This window comes from Macaca mulatta, chromosome 6 (assembly GCF_049350105.2).
Source record: "Macaca mulatta isolate MMU2019108-1 chromosome 6, T2T-MMU8v2.0, whole genome shotgun sequence".
Lineage (NCBI taxonomy): Eukaryota > Metazoa > Chordata > Mammalia > Primates > Cercopithecidae > Macaca > Macaca mulatta.
The window spans coordinates 180857346-180875516 of record NC_133411.1 but is presented as its reverse complement, the minus strand read 5'-3'; the positions used below and the strand labels follow the sequence as shown (position 1 = coordinate 180875516).

General features: G+C 44.8%; 1 long non-coding RNA gene and 1 pseudogene across 3 annotated transcripts in view; one reads left to right on the top strand and one right to left on the bottom strand.

Annotated features, from left to right (window-relative positions):
- Positions 1 to 18171, bottom strand: part of LOC114678969 (uncharacterized) — a 74791-nt gene that overhangs the window by 50609 nt on the left and 6011 nt on the right. The window contains exon 3 of one of the 3 annotated variants that reach the window (XR_003730635.2): positions 2044 to 2103. The exons of the other annotated variants lie outside the window; for them this stretch is intronic. This is a non-coding gene — a long non-coding RNA (uncharacterized LOC114678969). Of the gene's footprint in view, positions 1 to 2043; positions 2104 to 18171 lie in introns of those variants that run through there. 3 annotated transcript variants of the gene reach the window in all.
- LOC709078 (large ribosomal subunit protein P1 pseudogene) lies at positions 5659 to 6195 on the top strand (annotated as a pseudogene).

The window sequence follows — 18171 nt, the reverse complement described above, 5'->3', positions numbered from 1 at the left end:
CTAGCTACTCAGGAGGCTGAGGCAGGAGAATCACTTGAATCCAGGAGGCGGAGGTTGCAGTGAGCTGAGATCGTGCCACTGCACACCAGTTCGGGTGAAAGTGTGAGACTCCATCTCAAAAAAAAAAAAAAAAAAAAAGAATACAGGCCAGAAGACATGTAATAGGTTGAATAGTGACTGCCCCCCCGCCAACAAAAAGATACAATGAAATCATAACCCTGGTAGCTGTGAATACGACTTTATTTGGAAAAAGGTTCTTTGCAGGTTTGATTGAGTTAAAGATCTTGAGATGAAAGCATTCTGGATGAACCAGTCAGGCCCTAGCTCCCATGACAAGTATACTTACAAGTAAGAGGAGAAACACCAAGGCTTAAGGGAGAAGACACAGACACAAAACAGAAGGCTGTGTGAAGGAGGCAGAGGTTAGACTTATGAAGCCAAAAACCAGGGAACACCTAGAGCCACCAGAGGCTGAAAAGTCAAGAAAGGGTTCTTCCCTAGAGCTTCTGGACAGAGTGTGGCCTTACCAGCGCTTTTTTTTTTTTTTTTTTTTTTTTTTGAGGCGGAGTCTCGCTCTGTTGCCCAGGCTGGAGTGCAGTGGCGCGATCTCGGCTCACTGCAAGCTCCGCCTCCCGGGTTCCCGCCATTCTCCTGCCTCAGCCTCCCGAGTAGCTGGGACTACAGGCGCCGCCACCACGCCCGGCTAATTTTTTTGTATTTTTAGTGGAGACGGGGTTTCATTGTGTTAGCCAGGATGGTCTCGATCTCCTGACCTCGTGATCCGCCCGTCTCGGCCTCCCAAAGTGCTGGGATTACAGGCTTGAGCCACCGCGCCCGGCCCTGCGCTTTTTTTTTGAGATGGGGTCTCACTCTCTCACCCAGGCTGGAGTGCAGTGGTGCAATTTTGGCTCACTGCAACCTCTGCCTCCCCGGCTCAAGTGATCCTACCACCTCAGCCTCCTGAGTAGCTGGAAACACAGGCACATGTCGTCACACCCGGGTAACTTTTTGTATTTTTGGTAGAGCCAGGGTTTTGCCATATTGGCCAGGGTGGTCTCAAACTCCTGGGTGCAAGGATCTGCCTGCCTTGGCCTGGAATTACAAGGCCTTGGTGCTGAGATTACAAGCATGAGTCACTGCACCTGGCCTAGGTTTTAAACTTCTGGTCTCTAGAACTGTGGGAGAATAAATTTATGTTCTTCTAAGTCACCAAGTTTGTGGTGATTTCTTTTTTTATTTGAGATGGAGTCTTGCTCTGTCGCCCAGGCTGGAGTGCAGTGGCATGATCCTGGTTCACTGCAACCTCTGCCTCCCAGGTTCAAGCAATTCTCTGCCTCAGCCTCCCAAGTAGCTGGGATTACAGGAGCCCACCAACACGCCGGGCTAAATTTTTGTATTTTTAGTAGAGACAGGGTTTCACCATCTTGACCAGGCTGGCTTTGAACTCTTGACCTCGTGATCCACATGCCTTGGCCTCCTAAAGTGCTGGGATTACAGGCATGAGCCACCACGCCCGGCCTGTAGTAATTTCTTATGGTAGCCCAGGAAATGAATACAACAGAAGACCATCATCTATAAAGTGTTGAAAGAAAAACTTCTAAATCCAGCAAAAGTATCCTTCAAGAAGGATAACAAAATAAAGACAGTTTCATATAAAAGAAAAACAAAAGAATTAATTGCCAGCAGTAATGCCTTGCAAAAAAATGCTACAGGAAGTTCTTCAGAATGAAAGGAAATGATACCAGATGGAAAATCAGATATTCAGGAAAGAATAGAGCATCGAAAATGGTAAACAACTGGGTAAATATAAAAGACTATTTTTTCCTTTCAATACAGTTTAAAGCAGAAAGTATAACTTTTGTCTTCTGAGTTTTATAATGTATGTAGATATAATACATATGACATATATGGCATAAAAGATGGGAAAGGATAAATGGATACATATAGTTGCAGGGTGTCTATGCTTTAGGTGAAATGTTACAATGTTAATTCTTTTTTTTTTTTTTTGAGATGGAGTCTTGCTCTGTTGCCCTGGTTGGAGTGCAGTGGCACGATCTCACCTCACAGCAATCTCCTTGAACTTCTTGGGTTCAGGTGATTCTCCTGGAAGTAGGGATTCAAAGAGATATTTGTACACCCATGTTCATTGCAGCATTATTCACAATAGCCAAAAGCGGCAAGCAACCTGAGTGTCCGTTGATGGATAACAGACAAAATGTGGCAGGTCAATCCAATGAAATATTGTTCAGTCTTTAAGAAGAAAGGAAATTCTGGCCAGGTGTAGTGCCTCACACCTGTAATCCCAGCACTTTGGGAGGCTGAGGTGGGTGGATTGCTTGAGCCTGGGAGTTCAAGACCAGCCTGGGCAACATGGTGAAATCCCATCTCTACAAAAATTAGCTGGATGTGGTGGGGTGTGATGGTAGTCCCAGCTACTTGGGAGGCTAAAGTGGGAGGATCGCTTGAGCCCAGGAGGTGGAGGTTGCAGTGAGCTGAGATTGCACCACTGCACTCCAGTCTGGGCAACAGAGTGAGACCCTGCCTCAAACATGCTACAACATGAATGGACGGTGAGGATATTATACTAAATGACATAAGCCAGTCACAAAAGGACAAATGATGTATGATTCCACTTAATGAGATACCTAGAGTAGTCAAATTCATAGAGACAGAATGGTACTTGCCAAAAGTTGGGAGCGGGTAGGGGATGGAGAGGGAAACGGGGAGTTATTATTTGATGGGCACAAAGTTTCTGTTTGGGAAAATGAAGAAACTGTTGGAGATGGGTGGTGGTGATGGTTGCACAACAATGTGAATATACTTAATGCCACTGAGCTGTACATTGAAAATGGTTAAAATGATAAATGTTATGTGTATTTTATCACAATTTAAAAAAAGAAAAGAAGGGCGGGCGTGGTGGCTCACATCTGTAATCCCAGCACTTTTGGAGGCTGAGGCAGGTGGGTCATCTGAGGCCAGGAGTTTGAGACCAGCCTGGCCAACATGGTGAAACTCCCATCTGTGTACTAAAAATACAAAAATTAGCCAGGTGTGGTGGTGCACGTGTGTAGCTCTAGCTACTTGGGAAGCTGAGACAGGAGAATTGCCTGAACCCGGAAGATGGAGGTTGCACTGAGCTGAAATCGCCCCACTGCACTCCAGCCTGGTTGACAAAGTGAGTTTCCATCTCAAAAAAGAAAAAAAAAAAAGATGCAAGCACTCTCATTTAGAACCCTTGGAGGGTGTATGGCCCTTCCCACACTTTGATTTCAGACTTCTGGTCTCCAGATGGTACATTTCGGCTGTTGTTTTTTGAAATGGAGTCTCACTGTGTCACCCAGGCTTGAGTGCAGTGGTAAGATCTTGGCTCACTGCATCCTCTGCCTCCTGGGTTCAAGCGATTCTCCTGCCTCAGCCTCCCGAGTAGCTGGGATTACAGGCATGCGCCACCATGTCTAACTAATTTTTGGTTATTTTTAGTAGAGATGGGTTTTCATTATGTTGGCCAGGCTGGTCTCGAACTCCTGAGCTCAGGTATCTGCCCACCTAGGCCTCCCAAAGTGCTGGGATTACAGACGTGAGCCACTGCACCCGGCCAATTTCTGTTGTTTTAAGCCACCAAGTTCTAGGTAATTTGTTGCAGTAGTGATGGGAAATCAATACAGACATGGAGACTGCTGAAGGGAAATGAGGCAGAAATAGAACAGAAGGGTCTCATAGAGAAGCCCAGGTGGATGAGATACATCGTTATGAAAGCTGAAGAGGGGCTATGAGTGAGGCTGGGACTGAGGTAAAGGTATGTTCCCTTAGTGGTACTAGCCTTCATGAGCCTAGTACTCCCACGGCGGTTTTGTGTTTTTGTGTTTTTTTTTTTTGAGATGGAGTCTCGCTCTGCCGCCCAGGCTGAAGTGCAGTGGACGGATCTCAGCTCACTGCAAGCTCCGCCTCCCGGGTTCACGCCATTCTCCTGCCTCAGCCTCCCGAGTAGCTGGGACTACAGGCGCCCGCCACGTTGCCCGGCTAGTTTTTTGTATTTTTTAGTAGAGACGGGGTTTCACCGTGTTAGCCAGGATGGTCTCGATCTCCTGACCTTGTGATCCGCCCATCTCGGCCTCCCAAAGTGCTGGGATTACAGGCTTGAGCCACTGCGCCCGGCCAGTTTTGTCTGTTTTTTAAGAGACAGGGTCTCACTCTGTTGCCCAAGCTGGAATTGTGCAATCATAACTCATTCATAACTCACTGCAGCCTCAAACTCCTGGGCTCAAGTGATCCTCCCACTTCACTCTCCCAAGTAGCTAGGACTATAGGCACACGCCCAGCTAATTTTAAAATTTTTTTGTAGGGAGCAGGTCTCATCATATTGCCTAGGCTGGTCTCAAACTTCTGGGTTCAAGTAACCCTCCCACCTTGGCCTCCAAAAGTACTATGATTATAGGTGTGAGCCATTGCACCTGGGTCCCATGATGGTTGTAATGGTGAATGGCCAATTACAGTAATCCCAGCTGGATACGGGCGTGAGGATCCTAAGCCTCACATCCCTCAGGATGAAGGTGTGGGACATCCTATAAGACAAGCCATCAAGAATAGCAGAAGTGTTAAGTCAAGGGTGTGAGGAACCTAGAACACTCAGAGAGGAAGATGATGAATATGATTATGTATAGCCTGAGATCACTGCGGCAGCCAGGGCTGAAGCTCATCCCTCTATCCTCCTCCTCTAAGTTTTGTGCTAGAAATTGTGACAGAACGAAGTTAATGTAAGATGTGAGGAGACCTGATGTGAGGAAACCTGAGCAGTGCATGGCATGATCTGTAACAGACACTGTTAATGTCCCACCCAGATCCCTGTTTATAAATTCCTTCTTCCTGGCTTTCAGGTGCTCTTTTATTTTTTTTGGGATGGAGTCTTGCTCTGTCGCCTAGGCTGGAGTACAGTGGTGTGATCTCCGCTCACTGAAAGCTCTGCCTCTTAGGTTAACGCCATTCTCCTGCCTCAGCCTCCCGAGTAGCTGGGACTACAGGTGCCCACCACCAAACTTGGCTGATTTTTTTGGGTATTTTTAGAAGAGACGGGGTTTCACCATGTTAGCTAGGATGGTCTCGATCCCCCGACCTCATGATCCACCCGCCTCGGCCTCCCAAAGTGTTGGGATTACAGGCCTGAGCCACCGCACCTGGCCTCAGGTGCTCTCCTTTCTAATGTCCCATACCAACTACAGTCAGCCCTCTGCATCCTCAGGATCTGCCTCCACCCACACATAAAAAATACTGCCAACAGCAACAATACAACAATAAAAAATACAAATTAAAAAATACACCTCCTGGCCCGGCGCGGTGGCTCATGCCTGTAATTCCAGCACTTTGGGAGCCTGAGGTGGGTGGATCACCTGAGGTGGGGAATTCGAAACCAGCCTGACCAACACGGAGAAACCCTGTCTCTATTAAAAATACAAAAAATTAGCTGGCATGGTGGCGCATGCCTGTAATCTCAGCTACTTGGGAGGCTGAAGTAGGAGAATCGCTTGAACCTGGGAGGTGAAGGTTGTGACGAGTGGAGATCGTGCCATTGCACTCCAGCCTGGGCGACAAGAGTGAAACTCTGTCTCAAAAAACAAAACAAAACAAAACACAAAACAAAACAAAACAAAACAAACACCTCCTTTCTCCAGCTGTGGCCAAGGTGCTCAGTCCTTCTGAGGAAGCTAGGCTGTGTTGGGGTGAGGCCCTCACTTCATCCGGTGACCAGCAATGTGCCAGCAGGGCCCACCCCACACTTGTGGCATTATGGCTTCTGTCTCCAAGCTCAGCTGCATCATCTACCTGGACCTCATGCTGCACAATGATGATGAGGTGACCGTCACAGAGAATAAGACCAAGGCGCTCAGTAAAGCAGCTGGTGTAAACGTGGAACATTTTTGGCCTGGCTTGTTGGCAAAAGCCCAGGCCAATGTCAACATCGGGAGCCTCATCTGCAATGCAGGGGCTGGAGGACCTGCGCTAGGAGGTGGTACTGCACTTGTAGGAAGTCCTGCCCCCTCCACCACTGCTGAGAACTAAAGAAAAGAGAATCTGAGGAGTCTGATAAGGACACGGGCTTTGGTCTTTTTGATGAAATCTCTTTTGTAATATGAACCTAAAAGTATCTAAGACAGCTCTCAATCAATTTTACATAGCATTTACAGTGTATTAGGTGTCACAGCATAGGTAATCTGCAGATGATTTAAAGTGTATGGGGGATGTGCATAGGTTATATGTAAATACTATGCCCTTTTATATAAGGGACTTGAGCATCTGAGGGTTTTAGTATCTGTGGGGATCCTGGAACCAATCCGCAGATACCAAGGGAAAACTTTACTCTTTTTTTTTTTTTGAGACGGAGTCTTGCTCTGTCACTCAGGTTGGAGTGCAGTGGCATAATCTCGGCTCACTGCAACCTCCGCTTCCCAGGTTCAAGTGATTCTCCTGCCTCGGCCTCCTGAGTAGCTGAGATTACAGGCACCTGCCACCATGCCTGGCTAATTTTTGTATTATTATTATTATTATTATTATTTTTGACACAGAGTCTCGTTCTGTTGCCCAGGTTGGAGTGCAGTGGCGCAATCTCGGCTCACTGCAAGCTCCGCCTCCCGGGTTCATGCCGTTCTCCCGCCTCAGGCTCCCGGTAGCTGGGACTAAGGCACCCACCACCACACTCGGCTAATTTTTTGTATTGTTTTTTTGTAGAGACGGGGTTTCATTGTGTTGACCAGGATGGTCTCGATCTCCTGACCTCATGATCCGCCTGCCTCAGCTTCCCAAAGTGCTGAAATTACAGGCGTTAGCCACCATGTCCAGCCTAATTTTTGTATTTTTAGTAGAGACGGGTTTCCCCAGGTTGGCTGGTCTTGAACTCCTAACCCCAGGTGATCTGCCTGCCTCGACCTCCCAAAGTGCTGGGATTACAGGTGTGAGCCACCGTGCCCAGCCCGGAAAGACTTTACTCTCCATTTGGAGGTTGCCTGAAGGCACAGAGGGCCAGAACTGCCTGGGAATTGACTGACCAACCTTGCTTCAGGCCAAACTTCCATTCTGGAGCACCCACGCAGGATCAGGCTCAAGCTCCCCTTTGTGGAATTCTGCCCGAGACTGCAATTCTTCTTAGCTTTTTCCCTTTTCCTTTCTGGCTTCCCCCCTCACCCTGTGGGTTTCTCCTGGGAGCACTGAAGCCCTTATACAATATCCTCATCTCACAGTCTGCTTCTGGGGAACCCAACCCCAGGCAGGGAAGAAAATGTCTGACCAGTTATAATCTGGCACCTTTATCTTTTAGTTGTTTCATGTCAAATGCCGGTATCTTCTCTTACGGAACACTTTTGGGGGTTGCTGTTGTTCCTGGAGAGAAAAGACACCTCCTCTGGATAGCTGACTGAAGTCTCTTCCCCTTGTACGCCTCAGGGAACACTTGTTTGGATCACCTTGCCCCTCCATGTGATCCTCTTGGTCAGTCACTATTTCGAGACGGTCTTGTTGTGGAATCCATAACTGGTCTCCACAACACATGCATCTTTGTCCCTCAGAAACTTGGAAGTCCAGGCCTTCCCAGGATACGTCCTTTTCCTCTCATGTCACACAATGTTCTCACTCAGCCTTTGGCCCACAGACTTGTCAGAGGTGTTTGAACCAGAACGACTCCATCTTGAATAGGGGATGGCTAAAATAAAGGTGAGACCTGCTGTGTTGCATTCCTAGGAGGTGAGGCATTCTTAGTCACAGGATGAGACAGGAGGTCAGCAGGGCAAGATACAGGTCATGAAGACCCTGCTGATACAATAGGATGCAATGATGAAGCTGGCCAAGACCTGCCAAATCCAACATGGTGACGAAAGCAACCTCCAGTCATCCTCACTGCTCATTATACACAAATTATTATGCATTAGCATGCTGAAAGACACTCCTACCAGTACCATGACAGTTTACAAATGCCATGGTAACATCCAGAAATTACCCTATATGGTCTAAAAGTGGGAGGGGCTGGGCATGGTGGCTCACACCTGTAATCCCAACACTTTGGGAGGCTGAGGCAGGCAGATCACCTGAGGTTGGGAGTTGAGACCAGCCTGACCAACATGGAGAAACCCTGTCTCTACTAAAAATACAAAATCAGCCAGGTGTGGTGGTACACGCCTGTAATCCCAGCTACTCTGGAGGCTGAGGCAGGAGAATCGCTTGAACCCAGGAGGCAGAGGTTGTGGTGAGCCGAGATCGTGCCATTGCACTCCAGCCTGGGCAACAAGAGCGAAACTCCATCTCAAAAAAAAAAAAAGTGGGAGGAACCCTCGATTCCAGGGAATCCCTGTCCCTTTCCTGAATAATCCACTCCTTATTTAACATATAATCAAAAATTAACTATAAGTGTACTTAGTCAAGCACCTCATACTCTGCTCTATGGAACAGTCATTCTTTTGTTTCTTTACTCCTCTAATAAGCTTGCTTTCATTTTAAGAACTTGCCCAAATCCTTTCTTGCACAAGATCCAAGAACCCTCTCTTGGGGTCTAGATTGGGCCCCTTTTGTGTAACAGACTTACTTTTTCAGACATGAATGAAGAACCAGTCCCTATGTTCCCCAAACTCTAGGGGACATACATCAGTATCTCAGAGTGGTTCTCTGGAGGCCCCTTGAAGCACATATGGGCAGCACTGGGAAGAATTCTCTAAATCCTCTCCCATCTCTGCAATCAGTCTCCAGGCCTCTCCTGTGCACTCTCAAAGTGGGTGATGAGCTGATTAGCTGGCAGAAATGGTGTTTTCACAACCTTCTTTGGAAGGTTGTTGGTCTTCCAAATTGATCTAAGGCTTTGCGTTAAAATGGTTCTATTGTTTTCGGCTTTGGTGCCACAGCTGACACTCAGCATTGAAAGAGTCTCATTTTAACATTCTGCTACATAGACAAGACTCCTTGTACATGTACTTTGCTCCAAGTTCGGTCATTCTGAGCCCCTACTGGTTACAAAGCTCTTGGAGTACAGAGAAAAAAAAAGGCAGAAGGCAGGCAAATGACTCCCATTCAGATGGGGGAAAGCAGAATAAGGCCATCAGCACAAAGCCATACCTGAATATACAAACAAAATCCATTGGGATTAATATCTGAAACCTTAGTCACATAAATTCCGTGTTTTAGGAGCTAGAATCTAGTTCGTCAAGAAATCTCCGGCCGGGCGCGGTGGCTCAAGCCTGTAATCCCAGCACTTTGGGAGGCCAAGACTGGCGGATCACGAGGTCAGGAGATCGAGACCATCCTGGCTAACACGGTGAAACCCCGTCTCTACTAAAAAATACAAAAAAACTAGCCGGGCGAGGTGGCGGGCGCCTGTAGTCCCAGCTACTCGGGAGGCTGAGGCAGGAGAATGGCATAAACCCGGGAGGCGGAGCTTGCAGTGAGCTGCGATCCGGCCACTGCACTCCAGCCTGGGCGACAGAGCGAGACTCCGTCTCAAAAAAAAAAAAAAAGAAATCTCCAGACCACGTCCTCCTTTTGCCGACTTTCCACTACCTTGTTTCTTCAGAATAGGATATTTAGAAATATTTATGATATTCCTTAGGATAAATTTATCAGTACAGTTATGTGTCACTTAATGACAGGAATACATTCTGAGATGCACATCATTTGGGAATTTCATCATTGTATGAACATCATAGAGTGCGCTTACACAAACCTCGATGGTATTGCCTACTACATACCTAGATGACGTGGTACAGCAAGCTTGTCCAACCCGTGGCCTGCAGGCCGCATGTGGCCCAGGACAGCTTTGAAAGCTGCCCAACACAAATTCATAAACTTAAAAAACAGTATGAGATTTCCTGGTGATTTTCTTTTCTTTCTTTCTTTCTTTTTTTTTTTTTTTAAGCTCATTAGCTATTGTTAGTGTTAGTGTATTTCACGTGTGGCCCAGGGAAGCCGAAAGATAAGAAACCTCTGTGGTCCAGCCTATAGTTGCTAGGCGACACACCTGTACAGCATGTTACTGTCCTGAATAGTGTAGGTAATTGTAACACAATGGTAAGAATTTGTATATCTAAACATAGAGAAGGTACAGTAAAAATACCGTATGAAAGATAAAAAATGGTACACCAGCATAGCTCACTTACCATGAATGAAGCCTGCAGAACTGGAAGTTGCTCTGGGTGAGTCAAAAGTGAGGGGTGACTGAATATGAAGGCCTGGTAGTATACATTACTGTACACTATAAGACATTACTGTAAACTACTATAATTATAACGATTTGATTAGTCAAGGTGGACTTTATTTTGTGTGGAGAGGGAAGGTATACAGAACATCTTACACTGAAGATCTAACAGTCATGGGGTCATTTGTGCCATCTGAAGTAAGTTAGATATAGGACCATAAAAGAGACAATTAATCTATAATAAATATCAATAGTTAAAAGAAAAATCTGGTCTCTAGTCTCTCCCAGTCATTCACAAAACAAGAATAAAGTCAATCTATAATCTAAAAAACAAAAATTGCAACTATATATTACATGACTCAGATCATTGGCAAATGTCTTTCAAGACTTAATTTTTTTTTTTTTTTTTTTGTGAGACAGAGTCTTGCTCTGTCTCCCAGACTGGAGTGCAGTGGTGCAATTTTGGGTCACTGCAACCCTCTGCCTCCTGGATTTCAGCAATTTTCCTGCTTCAGCCTCCCAAGTAGCTGGGACTACAGGCGTGTGCCACCATGCCCAGGTAATTTTTGTATTTTTAGTAGATACAGGGTTTCAACATGTTGGCCAAGCTGGTCTTGAACTTCTGACCACAAGTGATTCGCCCACTTCGGCCTCCCAAAGTGCTGGGATTACAGGTGTGAGCCACTGCGCCCAGCCAAGACTTAAAATACACACACACACACACACACACACACACACATTTTTGAGATGGAGTCTCGCTCTTTTGCCAGGCTGGAGTGCAGTGGTGCCATCTCGGCTCACTGCAACCTTTGTCTCCCAAGTTCAAAGGATTCTCTTGCCTCAGCCTCCCGAGTAGCTGGGACTACAGACAGGTGCCACCACGCCCAGCTAATTTGTGTATTTTCAGTAGAGACAGGGTTTCACCATGTTGGCCATGATGGTCTCGATCTCTCGACCTCGTGATCTGCCCACCTTGGCCTCCAAAATGCTGGGATTGCAGGCATCAGCCACCGCGCCTGGCGACTTAAAATATTTTTAAAGATCCAACAACTTTAAAGCTTTATTTTCACAAACTTTATAAACACTGTATACTTAAGCTACACTAAATTTATTTTTCTTTCTCAATAATAAATTAACTGAACTTTAACTGTGAATTTTTTTGCTTTGTAAACTTTTTAATTTTTAAAATCTTTTTGACTTTTGTAATAACACTTAGCTTAAAACATAAACACATGGTATAGCTGCACAAAAACATTTTCTTTCTTTATCTCCTTATTCTATAAGCTTTGTTCTATTTAAAAATTTTTTTGTCTTTGTTTTTACTTTTCACATATTTTTTGTTAAAAAGTAAGACACAAACACACACATTAGCTGAGGCCTACACAGGGTCAGGATCATCAATATCACTGTTTTCCAATTTCCATATCTTGTACCACTGGAAGGTCTTCAGGAGCAATAACATGCATGGAGCTGTCATGTCCTAAGATAACAATGCCTTCTTCTGGAATACATCCTGAAGGACCTGCCTGAGACTGTTTTACAGTTAACTTTTTTTTGTTAATAAGTAGTACACTCTAAAATAATGATAAAAGGGCCGGGTGCGGTAGCTCACGCCTGTAATCCCAGCACCTTGGGAGGCTGAGGCAGGTGGATCACGAGGTCAAGAGATTGAGACCATCCTGGCTAACATGGTGAAACCCCGTCTCTACTGAAAAATACAAAAAATTAGCTGGGCACGGTGGCAGGGGCCTGTAGTCCCAGCTACTCAGGAGGCTGAGGCAGGAGAATGGCATGAACCCAGGGGGCGGAGCCTGCAGTGAGCTGATATTGCGCCACCGCACTCCAGCCTGGGCGACGAGCAAGACTCCGTCTCAAAAAATAAATAAATAAATAAATAAAAATAAAATAAAATAAAATAAAAAATTATAAAAGGCCGGGTGCAGTGGCTCACACCTGTAATCCTAGCACTTTGGGAGGCAAAGGTGGGCAGATCACTTGACATCAGGAGTTCGAGATCAGCCTGGCCAACATGGTGAAACCCTGATTCTACCAAAAATACAAAAATTAGCCGGGTGTGGTGGCACGCACCTGTAATCCCAGCTACTCAAGAGGCTGAGGCAGGAGAATCGCTTGAACCTGGGAGGCACAGGCTGCAGTGAGCCAAGATCGTACCACCACACTCCAACCTGGGCAAAGAGCAAGACTCCGTCTTAAAAACAAAAAGAAAAGAAAAAGAAAAGAAAAAAAAAGTATATATACATATATATAGTAAATATATAAACCAGTAAGAGTCATTTGTTATCACTATCAAATATTATGTACTATATAAAATTGTATGTGCAATGCTTTTATTTGACTGGCAGGGCAGTATGTTTATATCAGCATCGCCACAAACATGTGACTAATGGATTGCACTATGATGTTACAATGTCACTAGGTGACAAGAGTTTTTCAGCTCCGTTATAATCTTATGGGACCACTGTTGTGTATGTGGTCCATTGTGGACCGAAATGCTATTATGCAGCGCATGACTGTCCTTGGAGTTCTCCATGCTGTTTAGAGCCTATAGAAAGGCCTGGGATAGGCTCTAGCCCAAACAGTTCACACCATGATTGCTGAATTCTGCACTGCCTGAGAGAGTGGCAAGCAAGCATGAAGGCATGAGCTGTGAGGGACAGTGATCTGTTTAGAAAAATATGAGCAGCCAGAACATGAAGTAGGAGAAAGTAGCAGAAAATGAGATTAGAAAGGTATATTGAGGCGGGGCATCGTGGCTCACACCTGTAATCCCAGCAGTTTGGGAGACCGAGGCAGGCGGATCACCTGAGGTCAGGAGTTTGAGACCACTTTGGCCAATGTGGTGAAACCCCATCTTTACTAAAAATACAAAAATTAGTCAGGCATGGTGGCGTGTGCCTGTAATCTCATCTACTTGGGAGGCTGAAGCAGGAGAATCGCTTGAACCTGGGAGGCTGAAGTTGCAGTGAGCCGAGATCATGCCACTTCACTCCAGCCTGAGCCACAGGTTGAGATTCTGTCTCAAAATAAACAAAAAACAAACAAACAAACAAAAACAAGAAAGGTGTATTGAAGTCAGATTGTTAAAAGCCCTTTAGTAGCATGGAGCTACCTGAGTAGAGAGTGGGACAAATAGATTGGCTATCTGATGGTTATTTTAACTGGTATGTCTTTGTCAGTATTGAGGGGACATTTTTGTTTTTTGAGACGGAGTTTTGCTGTTGTCACCCAGGCTGGAGTGCAATGGCGCGATCAGCTCACCGCAACCTCCGCCTCCTGAGTTCAAGTGATTCTCTTGCCTCAGCCCCCCAAGCAGCTGGGATTACAAGCATGCACCACCATGCCCGGCTAATTTTTTGTATTTTTAGTAGAGATGGGGTTTCTCCATGTTGGTCAGGCTGGTCTTGAACTCCTGACCTCAGGTGATCCACCCGCCTCGGCCTCCCAAAGTGCTGGGGTTATAGGCATGAGCCACCGCACCCAGCTGAGGGGAGGTATTTTTCAAGTCCAATTCTTTCACATCTATGACCAGAAATTCTTGGCAGATGTTTAGTCTTGTTCGACATGGCAAACTTGAGCTTCTGGCCCTCAGAGTACCACGCCCTTTCTGTAGTCACCATAGTGCTCTAGAGTAGTGATCTTTAACCTTTTGTGTTTATGTACCCCCAGAAGAAATTAGAAAATTATGTAATTCCTCATTTCTTAAATTGACATATAAAATGTTTCAGCATAAATTTAAATCATTGAAAATAATATAACATTCTGCATATTTGTAAGTATTGACACTTAAAAATAAAATTGTTCCATTATCTTCACAATGAAATCTAAATGTAATAGCAATTTTGTCATTGTTCTTTTAAAATGATATAAAAAGTTCTTTTCTAATAGGTGGAAATCTTTTTTTTGTAGTTTTAGTAGAGGCGGGGTTTCAACATGTTGGCCAGGCTGATCTCAAACTCCCAACTTCAGGTGATTCACCTGCCTTGGCCTCCCAAAGTGCTGGGATTACAAGCATGAGCCACTGTGCCTGGCCAGGTGGAAATCTTATACCATTCTTTTTTTGTCCCTGAACTTATATTTTCATTCCATTTTCCCCAAATATTTTTATCCTATTTTTAAATATCCTATTATTTATTATGTCTGAAATTTTTTTTTTTTTTTTTTTTTTTTGAGCTAGAGTCTCGCTCTCTTGCCTTGGCTGAAGGGCGGTGGCATGATCTTGACTCACTGCAACCTCTGCCTCCTGGGTTCAAGCGATTCTCCTGCCTCAGCCTCTGGAGTAGCTGGAACTACAGGCGTCTGCCACCACATCCAGTTAATTTTTGTATTTTTAGTAGACACAGGGTTTCGCCATGTGGCCAGGCTGGTCTCAAACTTCTGGCCTCAAGTGATCCGCCTGCCACTGTGCCTGGCCACAATTTTCTTTTGTGTTGTAATTCTCATTTTCTGTGATCACAGCCTCTAAATGTTAGCCAAAAAGTCCTCCTGGATCAAGTTGTTATAATCATTATTAAATACTATACATCAAGCAATAAAATTAAAATTTTGGCAATGATTAAACATAGACATAGAATTATACTAGAGCTACATCTTTTACATTGATAAATAACTTTTTTCTTTTTTTTTTTTAGACAGAGTCTCCCTCTGCCACCAAGGCTGGTGTGCAGTGGCACAGTCTCTGCTCACTGCAACCTCCATCTCTCGGGCTCAAGCAATTCTTCTGCCTCAGCCTCCTGAGTAGCTGGGATTACAGGCATGCGCCACCACGCCTGCCTAATTTTCATATTTTTAGTAGAGATGGGGTTTCACCATGTTGGCCTGGCTGGTCTCGAACTCCTGACCTCAGGTAATCCGCCCACCTCAGCCTCCCAAAGTGCTAGGATTACAGGTGTGAGCCACCGCGCCCAGCCAATAAATAATTTTTAAAAGTTTACATATCTGTGTATAAATATTACTTGTTGCTGGAATGAGACAGAAGGAATTCTGCATCAACTTTATTTTTAGGTTTTATTTTTATAGATGTTAGTACTTGTATTAGTCCATTCTCACACTGCTATAAAAAAATACCTGAAAGTGGGTAATTTATAAAGAAAAGAAGTTTAATGGGCTCATCCGTTCTGCAGGCTGTGCAGGAAGCATGATGCTGGCATTTGCTCAGCTTCCGGGAAGGTCTCAGGAAACTTACAGTCATGGCAGAAGACTAAGGGAGAGGAGGTGTCTTACACTACCAGAGCAGGAGGAAGAGAGAGGGGAGGCGCCACACACTTAAACAACCAGATCTCAGGAGAACTCTATCACTGAAGGGTTAGTGCTTATCAGGTTAAATAAGATACCCCCAAGTGAAAGAGTAGAGACAAGTTGTATTAGAATAGAATATGCTGGCCAGGTAATCCCAGCACTTTGGGAGGCCGAGGCAGGAGGATTGCTTGAGCCCAAGAATACAAGACCAGCCTGGGCAACATGGGAAAACCCCGTCTCTACAAAAAAATACAAAATTATCCAGGACCAGTAGTGTGCGCCTATAATCCCAGCTACTGGGGAAGCTGAGGTGGGAGAATCACTTGAGACTGGGAGGTTGAGGCCACAGTGAGCTGAGATCACACCCACCGTACTCCAGTCTGGGCAACAGAGCAAGACCCTCTCAAAAAAAGAATATGCTGTGCCACAGTAGCAGATTAACCCTGCCTATCAGCCAAAATTCAGCCAAAGAATTAGAACCAACATGAGTATATTAAGGGATTTTTTTTCCCAAGGAGTTGACCTTCTATAAATGTAAATCTAGTTAAGCTGTCCCTGTAAGGCTATTGTCTTCACAGCCACTGCTGGATCTTAGAATCAGTTAGAGAAGATGGATATGAAGTGGAAGGGAGCAGGCATTGGCATGAATGGAAGCCCATGAGGACAGGGGGACTGAAACTTACATGAGTGCTTGTCCCCTTTGACCTGGGTGATATGGGTGTCATGCAGAGGCTGGAGCCTATTGTCACAGAGTGAAACACACACATGGCCCAGGAATCAGAGGAGCTGAAGGAGGCTCCAAGGGAAGATAGAGCAATTAACAGACCAAGCCACTACCTCATACCAAGCAGGGAGTCAGCCTATCACCAGCAATGTATATGGGCTACAGAATGACTCATGCTTCACCTCCATGCTCCAAATCCTGCATGACAGTCTCTCTAGTGGCTCTAAACAGAAACACAGAGGAAAATAATTCAGGGAAATGTAGCTCAGCTTGGGCAAACTGACACTATGTGTCCACTTCCTAGAAACATGGTGGCTTAAAACATCTTTTTCATGGGAAGTCCAATCTGAGCCCATGAGCCCTCCATGTTATAGTTATACCATCTGGAGTTTGTGGTGTCCAGCATTGCTGGGGAAGAGTGGGCATACAGGGGAGGCTCGTCAGTGAGTCACTGCCGAATCTCAGAAGTACATTCTTCCTGCTCATTGTTCACTGGTCAGTTCTTACACTCTCGGCCCTAGAAGCTGCAAGGGAGCCTGCACAATGTACTTTTCAAAACTTTATACCCCAAAAAAGGGAAATGAAGTAGGTAAGCATATAGGGTTGTCTCTACTACACAGGTATACTTAATCGTCATTTAGTAAATATTAGTAAAGCAATTTTGGTATGCTCCCCAGAAATTGAGAAAATGAATTTCTCCAGTGACAATATAAAAAAATAAAAAATAAAAATCACTGGCCGGGTGCGGTGGTTCATGTCTGTAATCCCAGCCCTTTGGGAGGCTGAGGTGGGTGGATCACCTGAGGTCAGGAGTTCGAGACCAGCTGAGCCAACCCATAGGCATGGGTAAGGACTTCATGTCTAAAACACCAAAAGCAACAGCAACAAAAGCCAAAATTGACAAATAGGATCTAATTAAACTAAAGAGCTTCTGCACAGCAAAAGAAACTGCCATCAGAGTGAACAGGCAACCTATAGAATGGGAGAAAATTTTTGCAGTCTACTCATCTGACAAAGAGCTAATATCCAGAACCTACAAAGAACTCAAACAAATTTACAAGAAAAAAGCAAACAACTCCATCAAAAAGTGGGCAAAGGATATGAACAGACTCTTCTCAAAAGAAGACATTTATACAGCCAACAGACACATGAAAAAATGCTCATCATCACTTGCCATCAGAGAAATGCAAATCAAAACCACAATGAGATATCATCTCACACCAGTTAGAATGGCGATCATTAAAAAGTCAGGAAACAACAGGTGCTGGAGAGGATGTGGAGAAATAGGAACACTTTTACACTGTTGGTGGGACTGTAAACTAGTTCAACCATCATGAAAACAGTGTGGCGATTCCTCAAGGATCTAGAACTAGAAATACCATTTGACCCAGCCATCCCATTACTGGGTATATACCCAAAGGATTATAAATCATGCTGCTATAAAGACACATGCACACGTATGTTTATTGCAGCACTATTCACAATAGCAAAGACTTGGAATCAACCCAAATTTCCATCAGTGACAGATAGGATTAAGAAAATGTGGCACATATATACCATGGAATACTATGCAGCCATAAAAAAGGATGAGTTTGTGTCCTTTGTAGGGACATGGATGCAGCTGGAAACCATTATTCTCAGCAAACTACCACAAGAACAGAAAACCAAACACCGCATGTTCTCACTCATAGGTGGGAATTGAACAATGAGGTCACTTGGACACAGGAAGGGGAACATCACACACCAGGGCCTATTGTGGGGACGGGGGAGGGGAGAGGGATAGCATTAGGAGATATACCTAATGTAAATGACTAGTTATTGGGTGCAGCACACCAATATGGCACATATATACATACATATGTAACAAATTGCACATTGTGCACATGTACCCTAGAACTTAAAGTATTTAAAAAAAAAAAAGTGGTCTCCCTGAGTCTAGTATTTTGAAGTAGCTCTTGTTTTGGTGTCTTTATTAGTTATCTATTGTTGTGTAACAGATTATCTCAACACTTAGTAGTTTAAAATAAGA